The sequence below is a fragment of the Anas platyrhynchos genome, chromosome 3 (assembly GCF_047663525.1).
Source record: "Anas platyrhynchos isolate ZD024472 breed Pekin duck chromosome 3, IASCAAS_PekinDuck_T2T, whole genome shotgun sequence".
NCBI lineage: Eukaryota > Metazoa > Chordata > Aves > Anseriformes > Anatidae > Anas > Anas platyrhynchos.
Window position 1 is genome coordinate 19,593,026 of NC_092589.1, and position 15,158 is coordinate 19,608,183.

Here is a 15,158-nt window from a genome sequence, read left to right on the forward strand (position 1 = left end):
CAGGATGCGACACATCTGCTCAAGGGCCTTGGATGTCCCTGCTCCCTCTATCATGTCCTGCCTCACAGTCTGAACCCTAGGGCTCCAGTGACACCACAGTGGGCCACTTAATAATTGATAGCTCTATCAACTGTTATAAACAACAACAAATACAGTTACCTAGCTATCCAGTTCTAACCGTTTTCTCATAAAACCTGTGAAAATAATACTGTTAGGAACAGGCTATTCAGGGGAATAAAGAGCACACAGCTGTTTATATTGTTTAATGCCTCCCGATAGGGAATACATACACTGTTGCGTTTCTCTCTAAATATTCTTGTGCAGCTTCAGTGCAGTAGTAAGCATGTACCCGAGTCCTTCTCACCCCTGAATCTCATGCACTCTCTAAAACTGTATTTATGAAATTAAGCACTTAGATTCCCTAACGCTACAGCCTACATGTGCCTGCATCACTTAAAATCTCTGTCCCCCTCTCTCCTTTATGAAAAGAACTAATATCTAAATGTCCTACAAGTCTATTTGCCAGACTGCTCCCGTGTCATGCTACAGAGAACATCTATTTCTTGCCAGTCTCCAGTGACTTAAAGACTATATGGGATTACTTCTCACTATATTGTTCTTTTCAATCTGCAGAGCCAGCCCACTGCTTCTCTGAAACAGATCTGCAAGCATCACAGGCTCCATCCCAGCAAAGAGCTGGAGGCCTAGTCCACAAATTAAGTTCACTTTGGTAGGGCTATGCCGACTTATAAAAGCAAAAGAGATGGTTTGAATGCTTGTAAATGACTCTCCCAAGTCATGGCTTGGTAAGAACATTCATTCAGATAGTTCCCACAAGCACACACACTCCTGCCCTTCACCCACGGGCCTAGCAGCTACAGAACTGGGGTTTCTTTTATTAGGAGACAAGGCACTTCGGGCGGGCAGTGATAGTTTTTTAGTATCTGTTGATGGACCTGCTTTCCACCAGAGTGGTGATGCCTTTTGAGCCCGCTGATACCGTCACATCCACAGAGTCCTGTGGCAGTAAGCTCCAGGCGTTCATTGCTTCTCCTGTATAGAAGTTTGTCTGCCCCAGTGTTAACATATTCCCAAGCTTTGTGGCCAAACCTGCTGCATGGAATTAGTGCTGTACATGTTGCCCAACCTCCCATGGCCGTTCTCTGTTCCCTGTGCTTCTACACCCAAACATCCCTTGCACATCCACATGCTTTTACTTTCACACTGCTGCATCATAGCTCTGGAGCAATTTTGCCTGGTGGCTCTTGCACACATTTAACTGTTCAAAATGCTTTGTTAAGAAATCCTCCCAGATCTCATCTTCTCACCTATCGACAGTTGCCTTTAGGGTTTTAAATAAATACAAAAATAAAATAAAAAATAAAAATAAGGAAGAAAAATGTGGCCATCATACAGTTATTGAAGACACTTTTCCAGAGCTGCATTCTCCACTTTCTGCATAAGCAACCCCTCTGCCACTGCCAGCAGGATCCCCTGGCAAAACTATAGTGCATTTAAAGGCGTTGTGCTTCCCCAGTCTCAAAAACAAGCACATCGCAAGAATCACTTGTGTGGGCCTAGCTCAACACTTCCCAAAAGTGTAAGGCCAAAAGCGGTGCTTTAGCCACTAGCATCCCGAGCTAGGAAAGGTCCCCAGCCAGCCTCTCCATGAGGCAGCGTGCTGCATAGTCCTCATTCTATCCCAGTGAACCATGATGACCAGATCTCCCCACCATGCCAAACAATCAGGGGCTGTCAGAGGAGCAGCAGCATCTCACCTAATAACGTGCCTCCTGGAGAAGACCTGCAGGATGAATTCCGATTCCTGCTGAGACTCCAGAGTGGATCGAATAGACACCGTGCTCCAGGTGGAAGTCGTGAGTCCCCTCCCATTCATCGAGACTTGGTGCTTGTTCACAAGGTGATGCCAAGTGAAGAACACTGGGGACAGCTTTCTGTTGACTTCCTGGTGCTGTTAAGGGAAGAAACAGAGAAGAAATGTGTTCTGCAATAGCTGAACAAATGAACAAAAGGCACACCTTTGGCTCACCTGCAGCTAAGAGCTTATTTTGTTTAAAAATTTATCATTAGTCTTCTCTTGTTCCCTGTGTATGGGTTAACTGACTTCAGATCCCACCTACCCTGCTTCCAGAAGGGCTGAGTCTCTGTGTTTCCCAGTCACTTTACTTAAAGGTAAATCCTCAGGTATCTTCAGCACTTCCAAGGAGTAAATTTTAACAGAAAAGCTATTGCCCCAAAGAAGCTCGGTATTGCCAAGTGATCCAAGGACTCCTGCAGACCATTTCATGCCAGTCACTGCCCTATCTTTGCAAGCAACACAGCTCCTGCGATGAAAGAAGCTAGTCAAAGTACTTCAGCTGCTTACTTCTGATGTTCATGTGCAGGTTCAAGCAGGAAGAGCATGTTCTCTTGTCCATTTTGTGTTAAGGGGCATGATGTGCTACTAATTGAGTCAAGAGAGAAGGGTCACGCCCAAGGCACCCAGAAGAGCCCAAAGCACCCTTCACCATTGCAGAATCCCAGACTTCCTCCTGCTGTGCTTCCTTTAACCCATTTCCCACTCTTCAGGGAATACATCCACTCTTCCCCATTTCCCTGGCTCATCAAGTCTGCAGTTAATTTACAGATCATGAGGTCTACAAAATGCATCTTAAAATTTCACAGAGACATCTTGGGGAAAGAGCGCCAAGAGACATCTTGTCAGCAGTTTAGTTTAGTCCATATGGCTTACAAACAGAAAAGGAAAGAGATCAGAGAACTTCAAAGCTGACTCATTCTGTGTTACACGTGGCAATCCTCAAATTTTATTATGTAGTAAAGAAGCAAGTGTCTGCTCTAACAGCAGCATCTATCAGTAGCAAAAGCACAACTAAAGCTTCAGAAAAGGACAGCAGCACTGAGATCAAAATATTACCATCCACCGCATCGCAGTGAAACAACATGGGTGACAACATTGCCACCTCGTGGCACAAGCTTTGGAGAAACGACAAGAAAAAGCAAAGCAAGCAAGAACTTCACAGTTACCTTAAAAATAAGACAAAAGCTCTTGAAAGTTGTCCATGTCCCAAGAAACCCTGGGAGATGTGGTAGTGCCTTGCTTCTCCCTCACTCCTGCCATTTTAGAGCAGTGCATCTCTGCCACATCGGCACAGCCTCACATCATCAAGTAGAGAAGGAGAACAAGCACGCAACAAAGGGCTGCTCTAAAGCAGGTCACATATTACCTCGAACTAGCTGGCACAGGCTGAAATGAAAGTGCTGTTTGTAAAAGCTAAGGGCAAAACCAAGGGGTGACTAAACCCATGTGGCCTCAGATTCACGACTGAGGACGTAGCCTTCCCCTATAAAAGGATGACAAATCCCTGTCTCCATGTATCTCCATGTTTATCCCTCACTGAGCACAGGCCCACTATGCCTTCAGCCATGGCAGACTCTCCGCAAGCATACTGGGTCCCATGAGATATAGCTAAACACCTCTGGTTTTCTCCAGCAGAAACCAGAAACGCTCCCCTTCACATCAGCCAGTTCCTCCATGTGCACACGCAGCATACAAGTAGTTAAAATATGAAATTCTAGATCTGTTCTGTTGGTCATCTTTCTGTCAAAGGAAGCATAATAGGAAGAGTGTTTGGCATAATGAAGGAAGGGGTAGGACAGTAGAAGAGGCAGCTGGGAGTCATTTAAAAGGCAGGCCTACATTACCGTGTTCATTATGCTATTCAACAGGAACAGCTGGTGTGCTGTCATCATGGGACTGACACCCAGAGAAGTTACTGCTCCACAGGCAAGGTGAAAGTCAGTAATATTCTCAACACCTCCCTGTGCTCATCCTTCTCCTCCCTACCCCTGAGCCTCCTGAACAAATGAAGAGAAGCTGGGACAGAAGGAACATGCTCTGGTTCCAGGAGGAACAGGGCAGGTCTAGAGTTGACCATGGACTGGAATACAAACCACTGTCTTTCATGGGTCCTGTCAAAAACATCCATGCAGATGCAAATATATAGCCCATTTATCTCAACTTATTTCCCCTGATGTCATACCCCAAGCTGCCAGGACGGAGGACTCCTTCACAGTCACCTCGCTCTAACACTTTGCAGCATGTGGAGAACTTTGCCTGGCCCCTCCTGTGACAAAGGGCCCTGAAACGTGCTGTTTAAAGCCTCCTGAATTGCTAAACTATCACCTGTCACTTGGCACGGCATCCAGATTGCAGCAACACGGTCAGCATCTGAAGTTCACACTGTATTTCCTCTGGTATTGAAAGCACTGAAAAGCAGAACCAAACCAGTTGAAGCTGCATGTGTGAAGTGAGCCCCTCTACACAAGCACTCACTGCTGGAGAAATACAAACCTATTGAGTCATTGCTTTGAAACCAGAGGGCCTGTGCAATTTATCTTTATGTTCCTCTTCACATTAATTCAATCCTGAAGATGGCAGCATCTTTCCCCCAAGAAACTTTCCCTCCCGCTTGGCATCAAGCCTTCAATTTTTTAAACCCACCTGTCACTCCAGTCCCCTTTCCATTCAATTCTCCCCAACAGATCTCACAGTCTCACCAGGTTTTTTGGTCGATATTGACTTGTCACCTGCAGAGCACAGTAACACTGTGCTCACCAAGGTCTCAGCAGTTCTCATCTGGTTTATATCACTGCACTGTGCCAGGCAGCAACACAGATTTTGTTTGTTCTCACAAATGCTAGCAAGGATGATATTTTATTATGCTATGAACATGCAACTCTCAATGCAAGCACACAGAGATCAAGATAATTTATCTTACCTCGCTGGAAGTGAAACCTGAGACCTCACAGATTCCTAATTTGGGCGCTTGGCTGTAAATTCCTCCTCCTTTCCAACATCTGTTCATTTTGTGCTTACATGGAAGCAGAACTGTGCCGCCGTGAAAGCGAAGCAGAGTGCAATGGGAAAGCACACAGGGTGACCACACAGACTAGTGCCTCCTGAACTGGGATGCTACAGTGGGAAAAGAGGAAGCCAGGCTGACTAGGAATTATGTTGGCAGCATGCAGCTGAATGGCTGACTGCACAGCAGCTCCACCAGCTGAGCTGACCCCCTGACTCCTGCCTATTCCTTCACCCCATCAGAGGAGCTAGTTGGACTGACAGACATCGCTAACAAAGACTGTAACTAAAGCACTTCTGCTGTGCTTGGGAAGTTCTTTGGCATTTATTACTTTACTGTTCTGTCCCATTACAAAGACATCTTTAGGGCGTTCCTCATAACACTTCTACAGATCAGTGGGGTCCAGCTCTGCACAGGAGTACTGTTTGATTCCCTTACTCTAGCAACTTATATTTCCTTCTGCAATTTGTCATGTTTTGGCCTTTGTATTCAATTAACATTTCCACGCTATTGGCTCTCCTCTGACTTCAGAGGAAGGCTTTTTTACCCTGAGCAGGTTTCACCCCATCCTCCTAGCATACCAAAAGGCATACCCTTCCACCCTTAACAGCTAAGACACATTTGTAGGTGATGCTCTCAGCAGAGCTCTGTGAATAATTCCCACTCTTAGAGTTATACTGATCTTGTCAAGGTCACAGTACTCAACCAGATGCACTTGAAAGGGAGTCTTTACAAAGCTTAACGTACTGTTGCAAAAAAAAAAATAAATAAATAAATAAAAATTGTTGACATGCAAATAAGCTTTGACCCAGGATGTTAGTGCTACTCTTGCCTTTCTAATACCAGTTACTGTGTTAGCATAGCCAGCAACAAGCCCATTTTTCAAGACCTTTGTTGCCTGTATACAAGCAAGAGAACCAGCAGGAAAACAAATCTTTTTTTCTATCTCTACTCACACAGCAGACTCACATCAGTCTCAGAAACATGCATCTGTGTAAGCAGTGACCCTCAAAGCAAATGTAGAATGGTTTGAATGGCAAAAGCAAAACAAAACAAACATCTGAGCTCTTAACAGACACATTTTTCCTAACAGCCATATTTTGCAGCATGTTTGGAATTGGGAGTATGATTGCAAGGGTCCTTTCATAAATTGTGGATCTTTATCTTTTTCACTTCTAAAAAGTCTAGGTTAGATTATGGTTTAGGGCTTCCCAATAGCTGAAGTATTAGTATAAGGCTTGGGAGCAAAGATTTGAATTTATGTTCTGAACCACACCCCTCTCTGGTCTTGGCTATAAGCTTATTCCATGAGTCTGTGTCTCAGTGCACCACCTGTACAATCAGAAAATTTGTTTAATAAAAATGGGAAAATGATAGGTCCTATTTAATAGAGACTCTTCAATAGATAAACCAGTTCCTAAACACAATGGAGCTGAGGGCAGCAGGGAACCAATCCACGTTCAATCTTTAACCTTGAGAATGTGATTTCTTCAGAAAGCCACATGTGGCAACTTTGATACTTTATAGTAGTAACAATGACTAGCCGAGAAGAGGCAAACATGTCTGGAAAGGCTTTTAGCTGTGAAACCATTTGATGTCACACTAAGTCTTACCCCTAAACACATCTGGCAGCCCATGAGAGATCTGCTGTAGGTTGCACTTCTCAAGGTATCCCTCAGATCAGGAGAAGCTACTGCAAGCTTGATCCTTCGATTAACACCACCTGTGAAATCCACAAAGGTGTCTGAAATTTGCCCAATCTGCAGATCTTCATAGGAACTATGGAGTCTAGACAAAAAATACATCAATATATTCTTAGGCTTATAGTCAGAAGATAGGTTCTTTAATAACTCCGCCTTGCCAAATGTTGCCTGAGGATTTCACCATGCCTTGAAAGCTCAGTCTCCAAAGTGATTTTCTTCACTGTTGCAGAGGAAATTTCTCTTTTTGTTTTAATGCTACCAAGTGAAAATAACTGAAGTTTCTCTCCTTCTGTACAATCTTTCTCTCAACATTAACTAGGACTTTTCCCTGCTCTGCTAATTTTACCATGTTCAGATTATTTTAGCCTATGACTAACAAATTCCATCAGTTATGACTTGTTGCCTTATTCTTAGTCCCAATAAACCACTCTAAACAAAACAACCCAAAGAGAAAAGGCAGTATTTTCAGCATACCGTGTGAATGGTTGAATGCTTTAACAAGTTAAAGGTTTTGTAAGACCCCAGAGTAGGTACCTCTACCAAGACCAAAGCTGAATTTGTCTATACATCCCCAAAATCAAACTTCTTGCTCTGAGGACAATCCCCCAGGATATATTTGCTTTCATTTATATCCTAAACCTTAGGATTTAAACTCAAGGGCCTGAATTAGCAACAGTTACTGCAGTGTGAGCTTTTACTGTTTAAAAATAGAAAGATGAGAACCATTTGCAATGCTCCAAATGTGGCAAGGCCTAGAAGATGCTTTTATAAACAAAAACGCATAGCCACAAAACAATGTGATTCAGACAGACCATTTGCATGACTTGGAACGAATCACTTAGCATATACCTTCTCCAGAAGGGTTCCCCAGAACACATTCTTATAGACTGAAAAATAATAAAACTAGCTTTTATCATCAACCACCTCAACCCATTCATGATGTGACAGAACTGTTGGGGGAAAGGAACAAGACCACGTTTCCCTTACAAGGAACATCCCTTTGAAGCAATGGGAAAGGAAGAGTTGCTTAGCAGTGGGCTCAGGATGAGCTGTCTTGGGAGAGGACTGCATTAGATCAGTGGGAGGTACTGACACCCACAGATCCAACTCATCAGCCTCACCCAGATGGAGGAGAAAATGAAGCATGTGTCAGGTGTAAAAGAATATTAAATAGCGAAATTAGGCAAAACAGGGCTTTTGGGGAAGGAGTTCCCAACTGCAGGCTGCAAGAGCTGAGCAAGACCGTAAATTTGGGAAAATATGTTCAAGCCCCATTGACTTCTGCCAGCACGTAAGACTTTTGTCTGGATTAAAATATGGATAGGGCCTAGCTGGAGAGAAGTGCCAAACTAAGGCATATGCTCAGACTGGTTCAGAGCGATGATCCTTCAGGTCAAGATATCCCCTAGCCACTTGCTCTTGACCAAAGGAAACCCTGTGGAAATTATCTAGGGGTGTGACACAAAGCATGACAGAGGATTTCTGAAGACCTCCTAAATCCTCAGGAAGCAAATGTACCTGGAAGTGGAAAATACCAACATATTTCCTCCAAAATGTTGGTTTTGTGGCACTACTGGAGCCCTGATGGAATGTCAGGGCTTCCAGGGCCACCAAGCACCAGCAGTTCTCTGTGCCAAGACAAATGGAAACGTGGCTGGCAGAAAAACAAGACCTGCCAGCTAAGTTCAGAGCACCATGAAGATACCAGAAGTGCTATTGTGCTGATGTCTTTATAATGAACCATGCATATAAAATGTGACAATCCATATATGTGCTTTATTTAACCAAACCATGATTGTTCTATAATTGTTCTTTCACGATCTTTTCATTTGGATACTATTTGTTATGTTGTCTATAAAATTACACTATTAAAAAAAAAAAAACTTTCCCTTTTTCCTTTGAAAGCATTCACTTTTTCAGATGAGAAAAATAATTTCCAACGGATCTTCCAGGCAAAGCTGCACTTTGTATTTAAGGGCTTAAAGTAGATTTAAAACTTAATAAGAACCAATTTGGTCCTGCCCTACCTGTTTTGGAGATGCCAGTATGTTCTTCTACCTCAGGTAACATGGTATAAAAATGATTTTTTTCCAACTGTAAAGCTGAGAAGAGAATGCACTTTCACTAAGACTCAGGTGTGAAGATTGCAAGGCTCAGATTTTCCTGCTTCTGTGTTGTCTCCATTCAGTTGTCAAGCAGCAACATTACAGACCAAGTGCACATGGCCACTCCTTAGTGAGGCAGTAGCAGACAGAAAAGCAACAGAAAAGAGTGTTGGTTTCATATGGTGGAGACACCTCTCAAACCTCTAATTCAACCTTGAAGTTTGTCAATATTTTTACTGTGCCTGTCCCATCTTAACAATTGCTTCATCCACACCACACAAAGTAAAGCAATAAGGGTGTGTGTATCTTCTATTCTATGCCGGGATTTATACAGTCAATATTCCACCCAAAATGTTATATTGTATAAAAAATCTTACATATTTAGACAAAGGAGTTTCCTTGCCCATCAATCCTTGGCAGAAACCCAGTTGCTTTCTTTTTGCATCCTAAAATACTGGTGTTCTGTGCAAAGCCTGGGAAGCACATGACCAAAAAAAAAAAAGAGAGAAAAACAAGTCACTAATATCTCTTTGAGCTTGAAGTAAATCTTTGTCTGCAGAGCTGCAATCTCATGAGATGAGAGATGCAGTAAATTTCGAGTCTGGAATATACATTAAAAAAAAAAAAAAAAAAAAAGTAGACGATGCAAACACTCCTTCTGCCTGTTTAAAGGTTTCAAAATAATGAAGGTAGCATCGTCCTAGCAGATACTGTTCTAATTCAGGTACAACTCCAGCGCTGTCACGTGCTCTGGCTAATCTGACACAGGCTTGGGCACACATTTGTGTTTGGTCTACACTGAGTTTGGTCTCAGATAAGCCAGTGGAGCTTAGACACATCAGTGTGGTTGTCCATGAATATCTAAGAAGACAACCCTTCAGCGCTGCCAGCCCGGCCCCTCCATTATTGTTGACAAGTTTCAGTCAAAGAGGCTTCAAGGGCAGACTGTAACTGTTAACCTTTCTGCTAACCTGGCTAATGTCTCCCTAATTTGAATGACCATCAGGCTACACATTAACTGATATGTGCTGAAGAAGTTTCTATTACCCTGATAAGCGTGTCTCTTGACCAACCGTTCAGGCAGAAATTATGCTATTATTCTTCTCCGCTCACAGATGCCTCTTGGATCAAATCAATAACCTAAGCATCAAACTTTCATTTCGCTCTTGTGAGCCATAAATTGCTCAGGCTAATTTTCTCACTGTTGGCTTCCCCTTCAGGCGGTAGCAGAGAAATGGCAACCCCTCAAAAGGCCTTGACAGTAATTAGACACCAGCTCCTATCCTTGGTGAATTTGGGTGCTCGTTTCACAGGCCATCAGTCACAGATCCAGCAAGCTACAAGCCTGCAGGCCAAACAGCATGATCTCAATGTTTTCTTCTGCAGCAAAGGGACTGAAGGATGCACAGCACCCATCCTCAGAGAGTCTTTGCTGGGCTAAGTTTGGCATCAGAGCAAAAGGCAGCCTTCCTACGGCAGTTTTAGAGCAGCAGAACAGTGGGCTGAGAGAAAGAGGAGGTTTCAAGCCCATTCCAATATACCTGGCATGGAGGGACACAATGACAGACCTGAAGGCCTTTGCAGAGACCAGGACTTGTGTTGGCCTTCCCTTCCAAACGCAGCTATGCTGTCACAGCTCTCTCAGCCTCAGAGACCGGCATATCTCAACTCAGGCACCTGAGGATGGCATTCGTGCTCTGCCAGCAAGATCCTGACTTTAAACCACCTGCAAGACACAATTCTGTCTGAAACCCTGAGAACCAGGTCTGCTATTTCCAAGCCCTCCTGCTTATTTTGTAAACGTGCCTTTTCCTTCCTATTGATTTTCAAGAGTTTATGAGAAATTTGGCCCTAAGAAACTGGATAAATCTGATAGAGTCTGACAACTAGAAAATGACTTAGCTGGGAGATGCTATCTGTTATTGCCGACAATATTTCCTTACAGACACAGGAATGTAAAGAGTACGTGGGCCTGAAACTCTCAAATAACTGCATACATTGCTTTCAGGATGACTGGGTTATCAATGTTTTGCTCACCAGCTCAGTAAGAACAGTATCACCATTCCTACTAACAGGCTAGAGCTAACAGACCTTATCTAACCATGCTAGAAGCCTGTCCTGGCTAGCAAGACTTGCTATCCATTTGTTATGGGAACCTGCTCAGAGCTTGGTACCAAGCATCTGTTGTGACATCCAGTTCAACCGTGTGATAGCAGGAAAGGCCTTAGAAAAACAGGCACAAGATGAATATAGACGCTCCAGAACTGAAAACAACTCGCTGCAGGTCAGTTTTTAGTCACAACAGAAGCTCAACCTTGAGGGCTGGGAAAACACAAGTCCGAGAAAGATTAGACTAAACAGTTAAGTAGGAAAAAAGAACAGACCAGCAAGAGGATAAGGCACCTGCCGCTGCCTGTGAAAGTAACAGCCCCCAGCATCACAACAGTACGTGGGCAATGGGACAGGGGCTGAAGGTTAAGAACTGTCTAGAAACTCAGAAATTTTCTAAAATATCAAAATCGTGAATTCTGGGGGAGGAATTATCACCATGAGAACCATCATCACAGAATCACCACCGGATCATCAGAACTGCTGGCACGCCGCTTGCTCCAGGGACACGAGCACCCCCACTCTCTTCACCTGCTCTCCCTGCCTGCTCCAAGAATTACTGGACCTAAGCTGAATGAAGTTGGTTCTATTTCTTGACAATAAATGCTTCAAACACAGTTATAAACCTGTATGTACTCCAACTTCCAAACTTACAGCTGCTACTCTAAGTGTCATCTCTGACAGCATTAAGGCCTGCCTAAATTAAAGTCTAAAAGTAAGTTCACTCAGTGCTAACACTACTCACTGGCTATCGTTTGATCACCCACTTACATGAGAGCTCTGAAAATCATTTATGTGTAGCCTCTTTCACTATAAATTTCTGCAGTTGCTTTCACAGTGTTCCTGTTCTAATAGAGCTGGTGTGAGCAGGGAAATTCTCATCTGTGAGCAGGGGTTTATTCTTCAAGCACATCTCCAGCAAGGCCTGGTAGTTCTGCTGGGCAGGTGGGTTGTGCTTTTGAAACGAGCACAGGTGACTTTATTTATTTTTTATTTTATTTTATTTTATTTTATTTTATTTTATTTTATTTTATTTTATTTTATTTTATTTTATTTTATTCAGGGAAGGCAGCAAAGGCACGGCACTATCTGCAGAAGATATCTGGCAGGGATAAATTCTTCCTTTGAGGAGATCTCCCTTGAGGAGTCTTGCCCTGCTCAGTTCTGCTGGAAACTCCTTGTTTTTTAGGATGAGGTGTGTCTTTTCCATAAGAGTTCCTGATCATTACGTGTAAAAAGTAAATTGGGGATTTTAAATTTTTCTCTTTAGTCAGAAGAGGGGGATGGCGCCTACAGGAGAAGTGGGGCTCTATTTAATTGTAACCTAGCACCGATCTCTGTGTGTTCAAGGCTTTACATTCCAGTGTAGAAAGTATTCTTAGTGAGAAACCCAGCAGTGAGAAATCCAACAAACACAGATTATGTTGTCCTCCCACAGAGAGCACTCATTTGTTATAAAACCACTCTACCAGTGATCCACAAGGCTTGATTCTCAAGGGCAAACAAAAGAAAAGTCTTCAAAATATAACCCTGGAAACAAAAATTTTATTTTCTGTTGTACGTTAGAAATTTAAAAGCTGAAGGATTTAAGTGCCTAACACCGTGTACACTTTTTCTCCAGATGAAAAGTGTTGTCTCTCCCTCCAAACCTTGCCTTTTTTTATAGCCATTGACCTTCAGAGCTACAACAACATGAACAGTGGACAGATAGATATAGTTAATACAAAAATGAGAGGGGAAAAAAAAGGCCTGGACACTGACAGCACTTCATAAAAACAGACAGTAAAAGCATGTATTTATGAAGAAATCCTCATTTTGCTGCTCCCCAGGAAAAGAACCAGTGGGCAAACGACATATTTTGAGCTATACTGAAGAGCAAATACTTGAGATCTGACTTTTTTTGCATGTGCAGGACATCCACAATGCCTGATAAAATCGTTGTAACCCTTTTACCAGTTCGTACCTCAGTCTGGTATTTGTAAAACAGTTAAACCTTACAAATAAGCTTTGAAACCAAGAGATAGTATGAAAAAATAATGCCTTCAAAAATGGAGGTTTAAATTACCTGAACATGTAGCCTTATTTCTAAGAAACTGAGCCAGAAGTTCTGGCTGTGTGTATGAGAGTCAGTGATTCAGTTACTTTATATGTATTGAACCCCCCCACACACATCTGATTTTTAAGTTTTTGCTTGCTGCCTAGCCTCTGTCCTGTGTACAAGCAGGACCCAGACACAGCAGTATATGAAGAGTCAAAATATACCTGGAAATCACGTGTACTCCACTCAGTAATGTTACTGAACTAGACTGTCAGCAATATATATAAACACGGTTTCCCACCATGTCCTCTGACATGGGTGGAGCAGAGTGTGTACATGTCTCTTCCAGACATTTCATAATTTCTAAGGGAAAGCAGCCAAGCATAACAGACAAAGGTTACAAGCTTTAGATGGAAGCTGTGAACTGGTGGGCTGGATGGATTTGATCCTCTATTCTTTGCACATTACCCTACTTAGTATGTTTGCCATCTAATGTAACTCCTTCCAATAAATCACTATCCTATGATCTCCCCTGATCTTGCTCATCATCTTAGGTACCATGAACTGGCTGGTTCCTCAGTCTTAAACTAAGAATCTGAAGAATTCATGGGAAATTCTTCACTTTCGGTAAAAGTACTGAACCATCAAGGAATTCTCTGACAGGCACTTACTCCCTCTGTGAGAGGATTTATCTCAGACAACATTGGTGCAGGCTGCATTTGACAGCTCAGCCCAGCTCCTCTGATTTAACAAGGCAATCTGTATCTGGGCTGAGGAGCTGTTCCTGATTGTGTGGAATAAAACAAATGCTTGCATGCAAAATAGTAAATTTTAAGGTAGCAGAAGGAACAATGGAGTGCCACCTTTTACAGCCATTCTCACTATACAGCAGAACATGAACTGCAGAAATTACCACTGGTTGGTCAAATTAAAATGTGACTGCATTAGGCTTTGTTAATCTTTGTTAGTCTCTTAACACATATTATGAAAAGTGCACTTGCAGGTACAACCTAAAGTCTTTGCTTAAATATGGTGGTGTATTTCAGAAATAAAAGCTCACATTTCTCTCACATTCCCTGCATTAGGGAAGGGTATCAAGGTGGTCTGGGGAAATTTGCCATCGAAGGCTTCCTGGCCTGACCTATTGTCAGCTCTGAGAATATCACAAGAAAGCACTGAAGAGCAATGGCTTCTAGCAGCAGTGTACAGCTGTATATGGAGCCTCTGAACAACCTCTGAGGAGCAAAGTTCCTTAAATGGCATAACCATCTAGAAGATGAAAGCAACTTTTTCTTACAAAACAAGGATTTTTTGCCAAACAATTTCTACAGGGTCTTTCTCAGGAATTTTCATTAGAAATAACTGATCAAATTCTTAAAGCCAAAATCTCAGTCTATTTATATTTAAAAAATAATAATAATGAGAGAAATGAATCTTAAAGAAGTTTTAAAATATTAATTCTGATTTCAGGCTAGCTTTAGGCATTGGCAGTGAAGCAGAAGAGCCTGACCTTCAGAAGATACAGTCAACTTGCTATTTTCTTCCAGAAAAAGAAAACAGGCTGCATGGAAGAGCTATCTGTGCAAATGCATCCCATCACAGAATTGTGAAAATGTATCTTCAATCAGATGCATAAATAAGGACCCCAAAAGCACACATAAATCCTGTCATTCCTAGGAGGGTCCCTGGCTGCCAAGAAAGGAGAAACACGTTCAGTGAAAACTATTTTATTACCCTTTCTTTGTTCTCTTCTCATTCAACAGTAAGGTCAAGTACCTGTTTGCAGGCACAAGGGACCGTGTGTATCTTAGTGTTCCCCTGTGAAAATCATCCACTTTTAATGCAAAGCTGCATCTCATCTCCTGCAAGAGCTGAATTCCTCCCAGCCTGTGCTGGACACAAATGGCTGGGAAAGGGCAGGGACCCCTGACATGGTGGAACCTCTTCCAGAACTGCCTCTTGCCACATTTCTTGGACTTGATGGAGAAACTCAAGTGAAAAGCTGCCTGGAGATATTTCAGGAAACATTCCTAACTTGCAATGCTTTATCCCAGAGGACCAGCTGTAGCAGAAAGCAGGGCAGTGTGGCACTACAGATGGGCAGTCCTGGGGACAAGCCCAGCCACAGGCAAGTACTGCACCATTTGTTCTTCAGCTCTCCTCTCACCCTAATTTGCGAAGGAATAAAAGAACATGGACAGAGACTACTTTGTCTGTCTCACCTAAATGAATAGTGAGTTATCCCAGGTGCAGGCTGCCTCTGTGCCAGGGGAGGTTTAGGTTGGATATTAGGAAGAACTTCTTCACAGAAAGGGTTGTG

The 15,158-nt window shown here is 42.8% G+C and overlaps 1 pseudogene; it reads right to left on the bottom strand.

The window, feature by feature from the left end:
- Positions 1-1,774: 1,774 nt before the first annotated feature.
- Positions 1,775-12,873, bottom strand: LOC119716612 (calpain-14-like; annotated as a pseudogene).
- Between the last annotated feature and the right edge of the window lie 2,285 nt (positions 12,874-15,158).